Genomic DNA, 14,179 nt, shown 5'->3' on the forward strand with positions numbered 1-14,179 from the left:
TGCCCTTGGCATTTTCAGTGAGGGCTTTCCCAGGCACACCAGGTCACAAGCACAACCCTATTTCTTGAAATAATGAATGCAAAACCCATCTTCTCTCTCCAGAATATACAAACTTCACAAGATCTAAGAATAAGTATTTTATTCTCCAAGTGATACCAGAATTAAAACATAAACATAATCCCCATGTCTTCCATCAGGGCTCTGGCTCTTGGGAGGAAAATGCAATAATAATAAAAATACAATTACACTTTATTTTGAAGCAAACGACTTTGATAAAGGATAAAGAAAGTGCTACTGTAAACTATAGAGATATCCGTGGGTGTTTGGACAAACCTTTTAAAATCTAATTAAGGCTAGAACAGACTGGATTGAGAATAATTTTTAAACATTTATATTAAATGTATTAGAATACCTTTCCTCTTGTCTAGATCTCTATCGGTGACTTCATTAGTTTTAAGAACAGGAGTACTTGTGGCACCTTAGAGACTAACAAATTTATTAGAGCATAAGCTTTTGTGGGCTACAGCCCACTTCATCAGATGCATAGAATGGAACATATAGTAAGAATATATATATATATATATATATATATATATATATATATATATATATACACACACACACACACATACAGATAAATAGGAAGTTGCCATACAAACTGTGAGAGGCTAATTAGTTGAGTTTTGTGTGCTGCAGTTCTCCGGCTGAGCTCAGAGTGTCGCTGTTGGCCAATGTGGTGTGGAGCTACAGCCAGAGATCCATTACAGCTGGCTGCAGCCTGATTTCTCAATCACACAGTGCAGATCGCAGAGAAAACAACCAGAGAGACGCGCACACAGCCTCGCTGCTCAGAGAAAGCCTCCCTCTGGACTCTGGTGTTCAATTAGCCTGAGAAATTGAATTCATTTTCTTTTCATTACCTGGGATATTTACCAAATATCTGGATTTATAAGCACTTTTTGTACAGAATAAAGAAGAGAGCGTACATGAAAATGCGTGGTATGGAAACTAGGCAGAGACCGAGCGGCAGGGCAGTCACACGGCAGGTACTGTTGTTTCCCTTCTTATTCTCGTTGTTCTACCGGGTGGTCTCGGAACAGATCCGTTATTCGATTCTGGAGGAAATGGCCAAAGGTTCCCTTGTGGGGAATCTCGCCAACGATTTGGGATTGAGTATCCGAGAGCTTCCGCAGCGAAAGCTCCGTGTCAGTTCCGAAAAGCAATACTTCAGTGTGAATGGGGAAAATGGCAACCTGTATGTGAATGGCAGGATAGACCGGGAGGAGATATGCGGGGAAACACCCCTTTGTGTCCTGACACTCGAAACGGTAGTAGAAAATCCTTTGAATGTTTTCCATGTGACTGTAGCAATCCAGGACATTAATGATAACGCCCCGAGGTTCAAGACAAACAACATTGATTTAGCAATTATTGAATCCGCACTGCCTGGTGTGCGATTTCCACTAGAATCTGCGCAAGATCCAGACGTTGGAGTCAACTCATTGAAGAGTTACCAACTCAGCAAGAACCCGCATTTTATCCTGTCAGTAAACGAGAGTCCAGATGAAAATAAATATGCTGAGTTAATTTTGGAAAAATCTTTGGATCGGGAAAAGCAAAACTCCCATCACTTGATCCTGACGGCTGTGGATGGGGGAGATCCAGTCAGAACTGGGACGGTTCAGATTAGGATTAATGTCACTGACGCCAATGACAGTCGCCCCGAATTTACTAAAGAGATCTACAAAGTAAGCCTGAGAGAAAATCTACCAAATGGCTCCTTAGTGGTTCAGGTGAAAGCCACGGATCAGGATGAAGGGTTAAATGCCCAAATCACATACATTTTTAGCAACATTAAAGAAAATGCTCTTAAATTATTTCATTTAGATCCTGCGAGTGGAAGAATTACAAATACAGGGATTCTGGATTTTGAGAAAACAAATACATACACAATACGTATAGAAGCCAGAGATGGGGGAGGACAATCTGCTCACTGCAAAGTTCAAATAGAAATTCTTGATGAGAACGACAATGCGCCGGAAGTGACGTTCACATCTGTATCCAGTCCCATTCCAGAAGACTCAGTACCAGGCACAGTGACGGCTCTGATCAAAGCCTATGACCGAGATGCCGGTGAAAATGGAGACGTCACTTGTCATCTTCAACACAATTTGCCTTTCAAACTAGTGTCGTCCTCTAATAATTATTACAAAATTCTCACAGATAGCACCCTGGACAGGGAAAGGACTCCAGAGTACAATATCACAATCATAGCCACAGACAACGGTTCTCCCCTCCTCTCCACCCAGAAAACCATCCTGTTGCAGATCTCGGATGTCAATGACAACGCCCCTGCCTTTGAGAAACCTTCCTATACCGCCTATATGCCAGAGAACAATCCCTCGGGGGCCTCTATTTTCAGAGTAAAAGCCTCAGACCGGGATCTGGACCGGAACGCCCGAGTCACTTACTCCATCCTGAGCAGCAACCTAGAGAAGCTGCCTCTCTCCTCCTACATCTCCATTAACTCCCAGACCGGAGTGATCTATGCGCAGCGCTCCTTCGACTATGAGCAATTCCGGGAGTTTGAGATGCAAGTGAAGGCCCAAGACGGCGGGTCCCCGCCACTCAGCAGCAATGTCACCGTCAGGGTGTTTATTGTGGATCAGAATGATAACGCCCCTCGCATCCTGCACCCTTCCCTCGGAGCCGATGGCTCCGCCTTGTTCGAGATGGTGCCTCGCTCGGCAGAGGCAGGTTATCTGGTGACTAAGGTGGTGGCGGTGGATGCTGACTCAGGACACAATGCCTGGCTCTTCTACCATCTGCTCCAGGCCACGGACCCGTCGCTCTTCAGCATGGGGCTGCAGAGCGGGGAGATCCGGACAGCCCGCGCCTTTGCGGACAGAGATGCTGTGAAGCACAGGCTGGTCACCCTGGTGAAGGACAACGGGCAGCCGTCTCTGTCCGCCACAGTAACTCTCAACCTGGTGTTTGCTGAGAACTTCCAAGAGGCTCTTCCAGAAATGAGCGACCAATCGGATGACTCGGCCTCTCAGTCTGATTTACAGTTTTACTTGGTGTTGGCTTTAGCCTTGATCTCATTTTTGTTCCTCCTGACAGTTGCACTGGCCATTGTGATGAAATGTGGAAGGTCGATGAATTTTCCAGTTTTGCAATGTTTTGGTTCTGATCATTTTTCCAAGTCAGGTCCCGGATTGCCGCGGAGCTACTGCGATGGGACTTTACCATACAGCTATAATCTGTGTTTAACCGCAGACTCTGACAAAACGGCGTTTAGTCTCCTAAAATCAAATGGTCAGAATTTAATAGAAGAGAACATTCTTTGCAGGGACAACTCTGGAATGCTACCTATGAGCAGTAAATCTGCTCCTGGAGATCCAAAATCTGTAGCCGAAGCACTTGGAAAGGTGAGTCTTTGTACAGATTCGCTCCTACATCAGGGCTTTTAAAATTCCATTTCTTTTAATTCGAAATGAAAGTTTTAATAGTTAAAAATATTGTTATTTGGATTAGTTATTTCTAGTATCATCAACTTTTATCGCTTTACAATAGGGGGTTTAATACAGAGATTTTTTTGTCAGTGGAGTGTCTGAATTTTCTTCAGTGTGTCAAAGTAAAATGAATCAGCGTTTTTTTTTTTTTTTAATTATGAGATACATTGTGAAACATAATTTTCTTTAGGAGTAGCTTCCTTGTAGCATTTGAAAATGAGCATATATTGTCAGTTTGTGTGTATACAGATAAAATGTACAGGCACACGTATTATATAGGCATACTTAAATTTATAATAATCTAGGTATAAAACAAAATTATACATTTATATATATGAAAACAGCTAAAACACTCAAATACACGCTTGCATCCACAATGCATATACTGCCCTGAGAGTTTTCTCTGTTCCTAGTCTGTTCTATTCTATGTAGATGTTTATACCTCGCTTATCACCATAATGTCTGAGTTCCTCCCAGTAGTGCATTCACAGAATCATAGAATCATAGAATATCAGGGTTGGAAGGGACCTCAGGAGGTCATCTAGTCCAACCCCCTGCTCAAAGCAGGACCAATCCCCAATTAAATCATCCCAGCCAGGGCTTTGTCAACCCATTCAACAATGTGAGTACACATCTGCCATCTAGATTAGAGAAGTCAAGGTCAAAGAAGCGTGCCTTGCATTTGGAACAGAAAGTGGTGACGTTTGTGATGGTCCTTAGTTCCTGAGAGAGTTCATGCCACAGTCTCTGCTCCCAGAGAGAGTTCTTTCCCAAAACAAATGGTTTTAATCTTATTGTTCAGAATTCCATTTTCCCAGAGCATAGTGGTTGACCACGGTCTTTGTCCCAAAGCATTACAGTCTTTTCGGTGTTCTGGGCCCAAGGAAGTGAGCACTTGAACAATAAGGATCATCACGTTGAGCAACATTTTAAATTTTTTTGGAAGCCAGTGTAAACAGTAGAGGACAGGCAACCTATGTTGTTGAGGAGATGAGCTGCTGCATTTTGTACTAGTTGGAATTTTCAAAGTGCTGAAGGTTTCATGACTAAATATATTGCATTGCTGTAATCCAGTCAAGAGGTGATACAGGCATGAATAACTGAGGCCAGGTCCTCATTACCAGGATGGGATGGAGTCTCATAGCCAAGTGGAGGGGAAAGAAATCATTAATCACAGCTGTTGTTGTTTGTAAGACCTCAGCATCAGCAAGAAATCCAATAGTACACCTAGACTACAGATTGAATTTACCAAGTGTAGATGTGAAATTTCAGGTAAAGGAGACTTCACTGTGACTGCAAACTCTTCAAAATACTTTCCGCTCCCACCAGCATCACCTCTGTTTTGCTCAGTTCCAACTTCAGCGAGCTATTCATCCAGGAGCTGATTTCATCTAAGCACTGGGCCATCTTGGTGGTAATGGTATTGTTTTATGTAGTGAAGGATAGGTGAGCCAGGACCACCTGGGCCACAATATAGATTTTAATAAGGCTGCATGAGTTTAAAATAATGTCAGAAATTGGCCCTTTTTTATAAGTAGACAAATTTGCACAGTTATAGTTAATATGTAACTTAACTTTTTGATATCTTATGTACTGAAGGTGATTGATGTGTCATGAGATTAAACTGGTAGTGGCTCTGTATGTGTGTGAGTGCGTGCGTGCATGTGCATGTGCGCACCTCTGTGTGCGGGAGGTAACGAAATTTACTTGAAATTTTTAAAAAATATAAAATAGATTGATTTGCATATGTTGAATTATTTTGTAGAAAGTATATTTGGAGGGATTTGTCCATGGTCCTGTGAGATGCTTTTCATTTTCAACACCTAATAATTGTCCAAGAAATCTTTTATCATTGATAAGTAGTAAGAATTCTAGGAGAGAACCTCATGTGGTTTTTACACATTCGTTTTTCCAAAAAAAAGGACATTCTTAATTATGTTAAGCATTTTCTATTCTCTGTAAGAAGACTTCATTTTAGAAAGAAAGAAAGAAAGAAAGAAAGAAAGATTTCCCTCATCCTGTGAAACCTTACTGAAAGAGACATTTTATAGTGTAAATGACCCAGAAAATTAGCCAGTTAGCCTGACATAAATCCAAGAGAAAACAGTCGTAGTACCTGATACAGGACTTTATCAATAACATTTATAGTCCAGTTGCTAGTATCAATCAATATGTTTTCATGGAAAACAACTGTTATTAAATGGCCTTGACATCTTTTTTTATAAGATTACAAGTTTGAATCACCAATGAATAAGTGTGATTATTTTGGAATCTCACAGGGATCAGATCTCAATCTGGTGCTATTCCATATTTTTGTCATTGATGTGGAAAAAAATACAAAATACGCGCTGATAAAAATTTGCAGATGACAGAGAGATTGATGGAAAGGTAAATAATTGTAAGTGCGGGTCATTGATACCAAGAAATCTGGATCGCTGTATAATCTGAACCCAATCAAACGCCATGTGTTTTAATAAGACAAATGCAATGTCATACCTTTACAGACAAACATTATCGACCATACTTTTGTTTTGGGGGAGTATGGGACTATAATCTTGGAAGCAGTGAACCTGAAAAAAGATTTAAGGGTTGTTATATCAGCAGCAGCAGCAGCAGCATCCCTGAGTATTATATCATGAGAATTTAAAAACAAAACCCAAAACAAAACAAAACACAACAATTAGCCTTCACAACGTACAAAATCTTTAAGCATAAAAAGGGGGAAACTACTGTCTAAAATTTATCCCCGTGAGTCACCAATAAATCCTGACCATGAACGGATTCAATAGGTTTATGCATGTCGTAGCCATATTAGTGCAAGGATATTAGAGGGAAAAGGTGTGTGAGGTAATAAGAACCAACTTGAAGAAGCTGGTCCAATAGAAGATATTACCTCACCCACCTTGTCACCCTAGGTTTGGTTGAAACCTCCCCAGAATTCCTGCATTTTCGGTTCTCAAATGCTCTTGTTCTTCGACTTTCCTTAAAATTCTCACAGCGCCTAAGGGTAGAATTGGAGGAGAGAGGCTCCATACAGTGATTTTAAATGGTCCATTCAACAAGCTCAGAGCTGAAAGGGGGACGTGAAATGGGATGGTGATTGGAGAGGCAAGTAGGGACAAGGGTGGAGTGGTCTGTTTGTTTATTTAATGGTAGAGAGTAAAATATGCTTTTTTGAGGGGAAAGAGCCAGAGGAGAAGGAAGGGGTAAAGAAAAGAGGGAGGGAGAGGATGAGAGTGGACACAAGGGTGATTAGGAGATGGGGTCACTGGGACATATGGAGGGGTTACTGTGGAACTCTTTGCCAGAGGATTGTGTGAAGACCAAGACTATAACAGGGTTCAAAAAAGAACTAGATATATTCATAGGTCCATCAATGGCTATAAGCCGGGATGGTGTCTCTAGCCTGTTTGCCAGAAGCTGGGAATGATAGACAGGGAATGACAGGTTTCAGAGTAGCAGTTTGTTAGTCTCTAAGGTGCCACAAGTACTCCTGTTCTTTTTGACAGGGAATGGATCACTTGATCATACCTGTTATGTGCATTCCCTCTGGGTCACCTGGCATTGGCTACTGTCGGAAGAGAGGATACTGGGCTAGATGGACCTTTGGTCTGACACAATATGGCCGTTCTTATGTTCTTATGTTAGAGGAGGCGAAAAGATGAGAAACTTTTGTGTATTTGACAGGGGAAGAGAGTCAAGGCGGTGCAGGAGCTGCTGCTGGAGATCCATAGGAGCCCCCTGCAGTGCGATTGCTCGGTAACACAGCGCAGCTCCTAGAGGAAACAAAGCAGGGGAAAGCTCTCACACACTTGCTGGGAAAAGAAATCCTTTCCTGGACTTGTGGTGTGTTACTAGGCAGAGAAGTTCATTTTGTTTACATGGAAGTGACTAGTCTGGAAAACCTTTCAATGTAACAGGAATTTAAAACAAAGAATTTATTCAGACCAGACAGGCAAGGAGAGCATATCGGAGAGTGACTGAGATGGAAACCAGGCACAGAGAGCCGAGCCGGGCAGTCACGCGCAGGTACTGTTGTTTCCCTTCTGATTCTCTTTGTTCTGCCGGGCAGTCTCGGAGCAGATTCATTTTTCTATTCCAGAGGAAATGGCCAAAGGTTCCCTTGTGGGGAATCTCGCCAACGATTTGGGGTTGGATGTCAGAAAATTGCAGCAGCGAAAGCTCTGTGTCAGTTAGGAAAAGCCATACTTCAGTGTGAATGGGGAAAATGGCAACCTGCAAAAAACCACCCTTTTTTGTCCTGACGTTCGGTTGAAAATCCTTTAAATATTTATCATGTGAACATCGAAATCCGGCACATTAATGATAACGCCCCGCGGTTCAAAAGAAACAGCGTTCATTTAATCGATACTATCAGGCGCGGGATTCCCAGTAGAATCTGCACAAGATCCAGATGCTAGAATCAACTTGCTGCAGAGTTACCAGCTCAGTAAAACCCCGCATTTTATCCTTTTTGTGAAGGAGACCCCAGATGGCATTAAGCATGAGGAAAGAATTTTAGAAAAACCTTTGGATAGGGAGCAACAAAGTTCTCATCACTTGATCCTGGCGGCTGTGGACAGGAGAGATCCATTTAGAACGGGGACAGTTACGATTCACTTTAAAATTTCTGACGCCAGTGACAATCCTCCAATATTCACTGAAGAGACATACAAGGTCAGCCTGAGAGAAAATCTACCAAAAGGCTCTTTCCTTCTTCAGGTGAAAGCCATGGATAAGGATGAAGGATTGAATGCGAAGATCACCTACACCTTCAGCGACATTCAAGACACAGGGCGCCAATTATTCAGCGTAGACCCAGAGAAAGGAGACACTACAAGTAAGGACCCCTGGTCAATATCACAATCACAGCCCCAGACAAAGGCTCTCCCCCCCTCTCCACCCAGAAAACCATCCTGTTGCAGATTTCGGGTATCAATGACAACGCTCCTGTCTTTCAGAAACCTTCCTACAGCGCCTATGCGCCAGAGAACAATCCCCCGGGGGCAGGGCTGGATTACCCAGTAGGCAGACTAAGCATGTGTTTAGTTTAGGCAGACTAAGCATGTGCTTGAGGTTTTTTTTGGAAAAAAATTGATATTTCAAAAAAAGCATCTAAGTAGTCATCATGGGAAAAACCAGAACTTTGTTAGACTTCCTTACACTCCACTACACACTCTTACCCCATTTGTCTGTTCTCTTTTTGTTACTTATCCCCACCTAAACCGGGGGGGGGGGGGCATCCTACTAATGTAGATTGAAATAATGCCAAGAAATCAGATCCAGTCATGTGTTGCAATAAATTTATGTTTTATTATTGATATATTCTGAGTTAAATTCTTGTTGGAGCTTGTGGCTCAGTTTGACCCATTTTTAGCAGGCCATATCTCAAAATGAGATATGGCATAAAATGCTGGCAAAGGTAACCCATCATACTTATCCAAGATAATATGTGATGAACTCATTGGTCTAATGAGTGACAAAGTTTGTTCAGCTATTGTGGATGAAATTAGTACTTCTGAGTACTTCAGTTTATCTGTTGACTCTACACCTGATCTTTCCCATATTGATCAATTGAGTATTGTACTAAGATATGTGTCTCCCACAGCTGGAAAACCTGTTGAACAATTTATAACATTCCTCAATTTGAAAAGCCACACTGGTGAAGAAATGGCAAATCAAGTACTGCATTATCTGTGCCAAGTTTGCAAAATATATTTCTCAAAGTGCAGAGGTCAATCTTATGACAATGCTGCCAACATGTCAAGGCATTATCAAGGAATGCAGAAGAAGCTTTTAAAACAGAACAAATATGCCATATTCATACCATGTGTTGAAATCTCTTTCTAATACTCGCTGGGAGGCACGTGCAGTGGCAACAAGTGCAATTCTGGAGTCCTATTCAAAGACTGTGGATGAAATAGAAAGTATAGCTGAAGACCAATCACAAAAGGGAGAAACTATATGAGAGGCAGAAAACATTGCAAACAAGATGCAAGAACTAGAGTTTGTATTCATGTTGACCATGTGGAATGAAATTTTACAACACGTTTACCACACAAGTCAAGCTCTCCAAGAAAAATAATTGGATTTGAAAACATGTGCAGACCTCTGTCAGTCATTAGCAAACCACTTACACACTTTGAGGAATGATTTTGAAAGATTTGAAGACTTATCAAAAGATATCTTGCCTGATATTAACTACAAAGAAGACCAGTCCCGCAAGAGAATCAGGAAAAAAGAAGCAAATGATAGCGGTCCAATAGAAACAGCATTGAATCCTAGAGACAAATTTTGCATATCTACTTACTACGCTATACTTGATACACTTGAAGCTCATATGAAGAGGAGAGGTGAACTGTACAAAGAAGTATCAAACAGATTTTCTTTTCTAAATGATATGGACTTATCTGATGAACAATATTCACAAGGTTCCCAAAAGCTAGTTAACTCATACCCTGTTGACTTAAACATGAATCTCTGTGGAGAAGTATGGCAGTTCCACTGTTATATGCACGCAAAGTTTAATGAAACAGGAAAAATGAAATTCAGTCACATTGATCTTCATGACACAATATTGAAAGATGGAATACAATGTGTATTTCCAAATGTAGAGATCGCACTACATATTTTTCTAACATTGATGATTACTAACTGCTCTGCAGAACGCTCTTTTTCTCAGCTGAAAAGAATAAAAAACCCTCAGAGAACAACAATGTGTCAGGACAGACCTGATTCACTTTCCCTATTGTGTATGGAAGTGGACATGCTTCGTGGAGTCACCTTCAATGAACTTATCCAGAATTTTGTAATCAGAAAATCTAGAAAGAAGCTATTTTAATTTCAGCATACATGTAAGTTTTGTGTCATTTTGAAAAATAAAATTTTATTTTATGATATAGTACAGTTTTTATTTTGAATTACATATGGGGGGGGCACCATAATCTTTTCAGTGCTTATGGCCTCTAAAGGTCTTAATCCGGCCCTGCTTGGGGGCCTCTATTTTCAGTGTAAAAGCCTCAGACCGGGATCTGGACCTGAACGCCCGAGTCACTTACTCCATCCTGTGCTGAAGCATCAAGGAGGTGCCTCTCTCCTCCTACATCTCCATTAACTCCCAGACCAGAGCGATCTATGCGCAGCGCTCCTTCGACTATGAGTAATTCCGGGAGTTTGAGATGCAAGTGAAGGCCCAAGACGGCATGTCCCCGCCTCTCAGCAGCAATGTCACCGTCAGGGTGTTTATTGTGGATCAGAATGATAACGCCCCTCGCATCCTGTACCCTTCCCTTGGAGCCGATGGCTCCACCTTATTCGAGATGGTCCCTCGCTCCTCCGAGGCAGGTTATCTGGTGACTAAGGTGGTGGCAGTGGATGCTGACTCAGGACACAATGCCTGGCTCTCCTACCACGTGCTCTAGGCCACTGACCCGTCGCTCTTCAGCATGGGGCTGCAGAGCGGGGAGATCCGGACAGCCCGCGCCTTTGCAAACAGAGACGCTGTGAAACACAGGCTGGTCACCCTGGTGAAGGACAACGGGCAGCCACCTCTGTCTGCCACAGTGACTCTCAACCTGGTGTTTGCCGAGAACGTCCAAGAGGCTCTTCCAGAAATGAGCGACCAATCGGGTGACTCGGCACCTCAGTCTGATTTACAGTTTTACTTGGTGTTGGCTTTAGCCTTGATCTCATTTTTGTTCCTCCTGACAGTTGCACTGGCCATTGTGATGAAATGTGGAAGGTCGATGAATCTTCCAGTTTTGCAATGTTTTGGTTCTGATCATTTTTTCAAGTCGGGTCCCGGATTGCCCAGGAGCTACTGCGATGGGACTTTATCATATAGCTATAATCAATGTTTAGCCGCAGACTCTGGCATAATGACGTTTAGTCTCCTAAAATCAAATGGTCAGAATTTCATAGAAGAGGATATTCTTTGCAGAGACAACTCTGAAATGCTGCCTATGAGCAGTACATCTGTGCCTGGAGACCCAAAGTCCAAGGCCGACACACTCCATGAGGTGAGAGTCTGTCGTGATGCGCTAGTGTGTCTGCCTGTGTTTTGAAACAGTTTTAATTCTAGTCAAAATTAGATCTCTTGGACCTTTTTAGTAATACACTATTTACTATACGTGTTGCTTGACTAATTAGTTTATGAATACATATATTGAATATGAATATATTTTCCATAATGAAGCTTACTTTCCATAAAGAACCTTTTAACCTTTTTTTTTAAAGTTATTTCATGTTGTGGTGCTAAGTTCATTGGTAAGACAAGTTGAAAAGCTGGTAAGTGTGGAATATGTCATGATGCACTAATCCCAAAAGAGATATAGAATATCACTAAGTAGTTTCAAAGTATTATAATAATTGTCATGTTAAGACATTACTTTATTTCCACATTATCATAGCTTTCTCTCCCTTTGACTTGGAATGGGTATTAATACAAATGTAACCATAAAGATATTTTTAATGTGCCTCATCCATAGCATGGGAGAATAAAGTGGCACAGAAATAAAAATAGTTACATAAATAGAAAATTTCCTGATAATATGATTAAATTATTCCCTAATCATTAACAATGATTCTAGGGTAACAGTTTAATTTCTCGGCAGATACACAGTTTGCTCTCCCTCTCATTCCTGTCTTTCTTTTGCCTTTTTTCCTTCTGTTCAGTCTCTGAGGACTGAAGCATTAATATCTAAAACAAAGCAACTAGGGACAAATGCTTGATCTTCTCAAAGGAATAAGATACAAAGTTTGCATATAGATGTAAGAGATGTAAACAAAACCTATGAGATATTCTTTCATAATTGTGACAAAGTTCCTGCTCTACCTTGGTGGGTCTTGCACTTATTGGAGGATTTGCTCGCCTTGGAGCTTCACGGCAGCCCTCAGCTTGGCCGTTTTTCTGAATTCACAGTCCAAGTCGACTCCTCCTGTGTCTGACCAGGAGTTGGGGAGGATCTGGGGGGAACCCGGGCCCGCCCTCTACACCGGGTTCCAACCCAGGGCCCTGTGGAATGCAGCTGTCTAGAGTGCTTCCTGGAACAGCTGTGCGACACCTACAACTCCGTGGGCTACTTTCCAATGGCCTCCTCCCAACACCTTCTTTATCCTCACTATAGGACCTTCCTCCTGATAATGCTTGTACACCACAGTCCTCCAACAGTCCGCGTTCTCACTCTGAGCTCCGAGTGCCTCTTGCTCCCAGCTCCTCACACGCACACCTCAAACTGAAGTGAGCTCCTTTTTAAAACCCAGGTGCCCTGATTAGCCTGCCTTAATAAATTCTAGCAGCTTCTTCATTGGCTGCAGGTGTTCTAGTCAACCTGTCTTAATTGTCTCCAGAAGATTCCTGATTGTTCTGGAACCTTCCCTGTTATCTTACCCAGGGAAAAGGGACCTTCTTAGCCTGGGGTTAATATATCTGCCTTCTATTACTCTCCGATAGCCATCTGGCCCGACCCTGTCACATAATCCTTTCAGAGACATTTTCTCTATCTCCTTTTCCATGCAATAACATGATTTCACAGGTATTTCATTTTCACACATCAATAAAAATTATTTGATTTATAAGTAAATTGAAATGCTAATTTACAGTAACTAAATATCCCCACCTGTATAAATAAGGTACTTTTGGTCTTGACTCAGGTGGGAGCACCAGTACCCCATGATCTGCATTGGATGTCTTTTGATTTCTAAATGAAGTTGAAGGTGCTCACAATCAACTATAAATTCTACTACTTGAGACCCTTTCTCCCCCTATGTGCATGTGATATACTGGCCTAACTGGACTAGATGGAAACACCAGAACTGGAGTGTAACCATGCCTCAGTGGGTCACAACTGCAGATGTCAAATTCAGGATGAATTGCTGAGAAATAGGGCAAACACAACCCCAAACTGGTGGTTATTCTTTTATAAGATATACCAAACCAACCACAAAAGTACACTCCTGTTTTACCACACTGGCTAACAAGAAAACATAAAGGCAGTTTCCTCAGGCATTTTACTATTTCTATCACCACCAAAAACACTGGATTCAGAGATGAGTGGTTCTTAAAACCAGTCTCATCAAATAATAGGTTCTTCTGATCCCAAAGGACCAGCCACACACCCAGGTCAATACATAACATAGATCTTACCCAAAAATCATGCTGGTGCCAATCCTTTAATATCTATAATCTAAAGGTTTATAGAAAGAAAGAAAGAAAGAAAGAAAGAAAGAAAGAAAGAAAGAAAGAAAGAAAGAAAGAAAGAAAGAAAGAAAGAAAGAAAGAAAGAAAGAAAGAAAGAAAGAAAGAAAGAAAGAAAGAAAGTTAAAATTGGTTAAAGGAATCAATTACATACAGTAAAGGCAAAGTTCTTGATTCAGGTTTGTAGCAGCTATGGAATAAACTGCTGATTTATGTAAAGGCTCTGGAATATATCCACAGCTTGGATTCAGAGCTTCAGTTTGTAGCAAAGTTCCTTCAGAAGTAAGAAGCAGGATTGAAGACCAAATGGAGGGCCTTTTATAGTGTTTGCTATGTGGAGGGCATCCCATTGTTCTTACTGTGGAAAATTACAGCAACAAGATGGAGTTTGGAGTCACATGGGCAAGTCACATGTTTATGCTCAATTTCCCTCAGGTATTCCAGGAAGCCATTACCTACACTCCAGACA

The 14,179-nt window shown here is 41.6% G+C and overlaps 1 pseudogene across 1 annotated transcript; it reads left to right on the top strand.

Moving 5' to 3' along the window:
- The first annotated feature begins 811 nt into the window (after nt 1–811).
- LOC311525670 (protocadherin gamma-B1 pseudogene) lies at nt 812–11,578 on the top strand (annotated as a pseudogene). Its single transcript has 2 exons — nt 812–2,774; nt 10,877–11,578. The product of its transcript is annotated as a protocadherin gamma-B1 pseudogene (transcript).
- The last annotated feature ends 2,601 nt before the right edge of the window (nt 11,579–14,179 follow it).

The sequence above is a fragment of the Lepidochelys olivacea genome, assembly GCF_965140295.1.
Source record: "Lepidochelys olivacea isolate rLepOli2 genome assembly, chromosome: 8".
In the NCBI taxonomy this organism is placed as follows: Eukaryota; Metazoa; Chordata; order Testudines; family Cheloniidae; genus Lepidochelys; species Lepidochelys olivacea.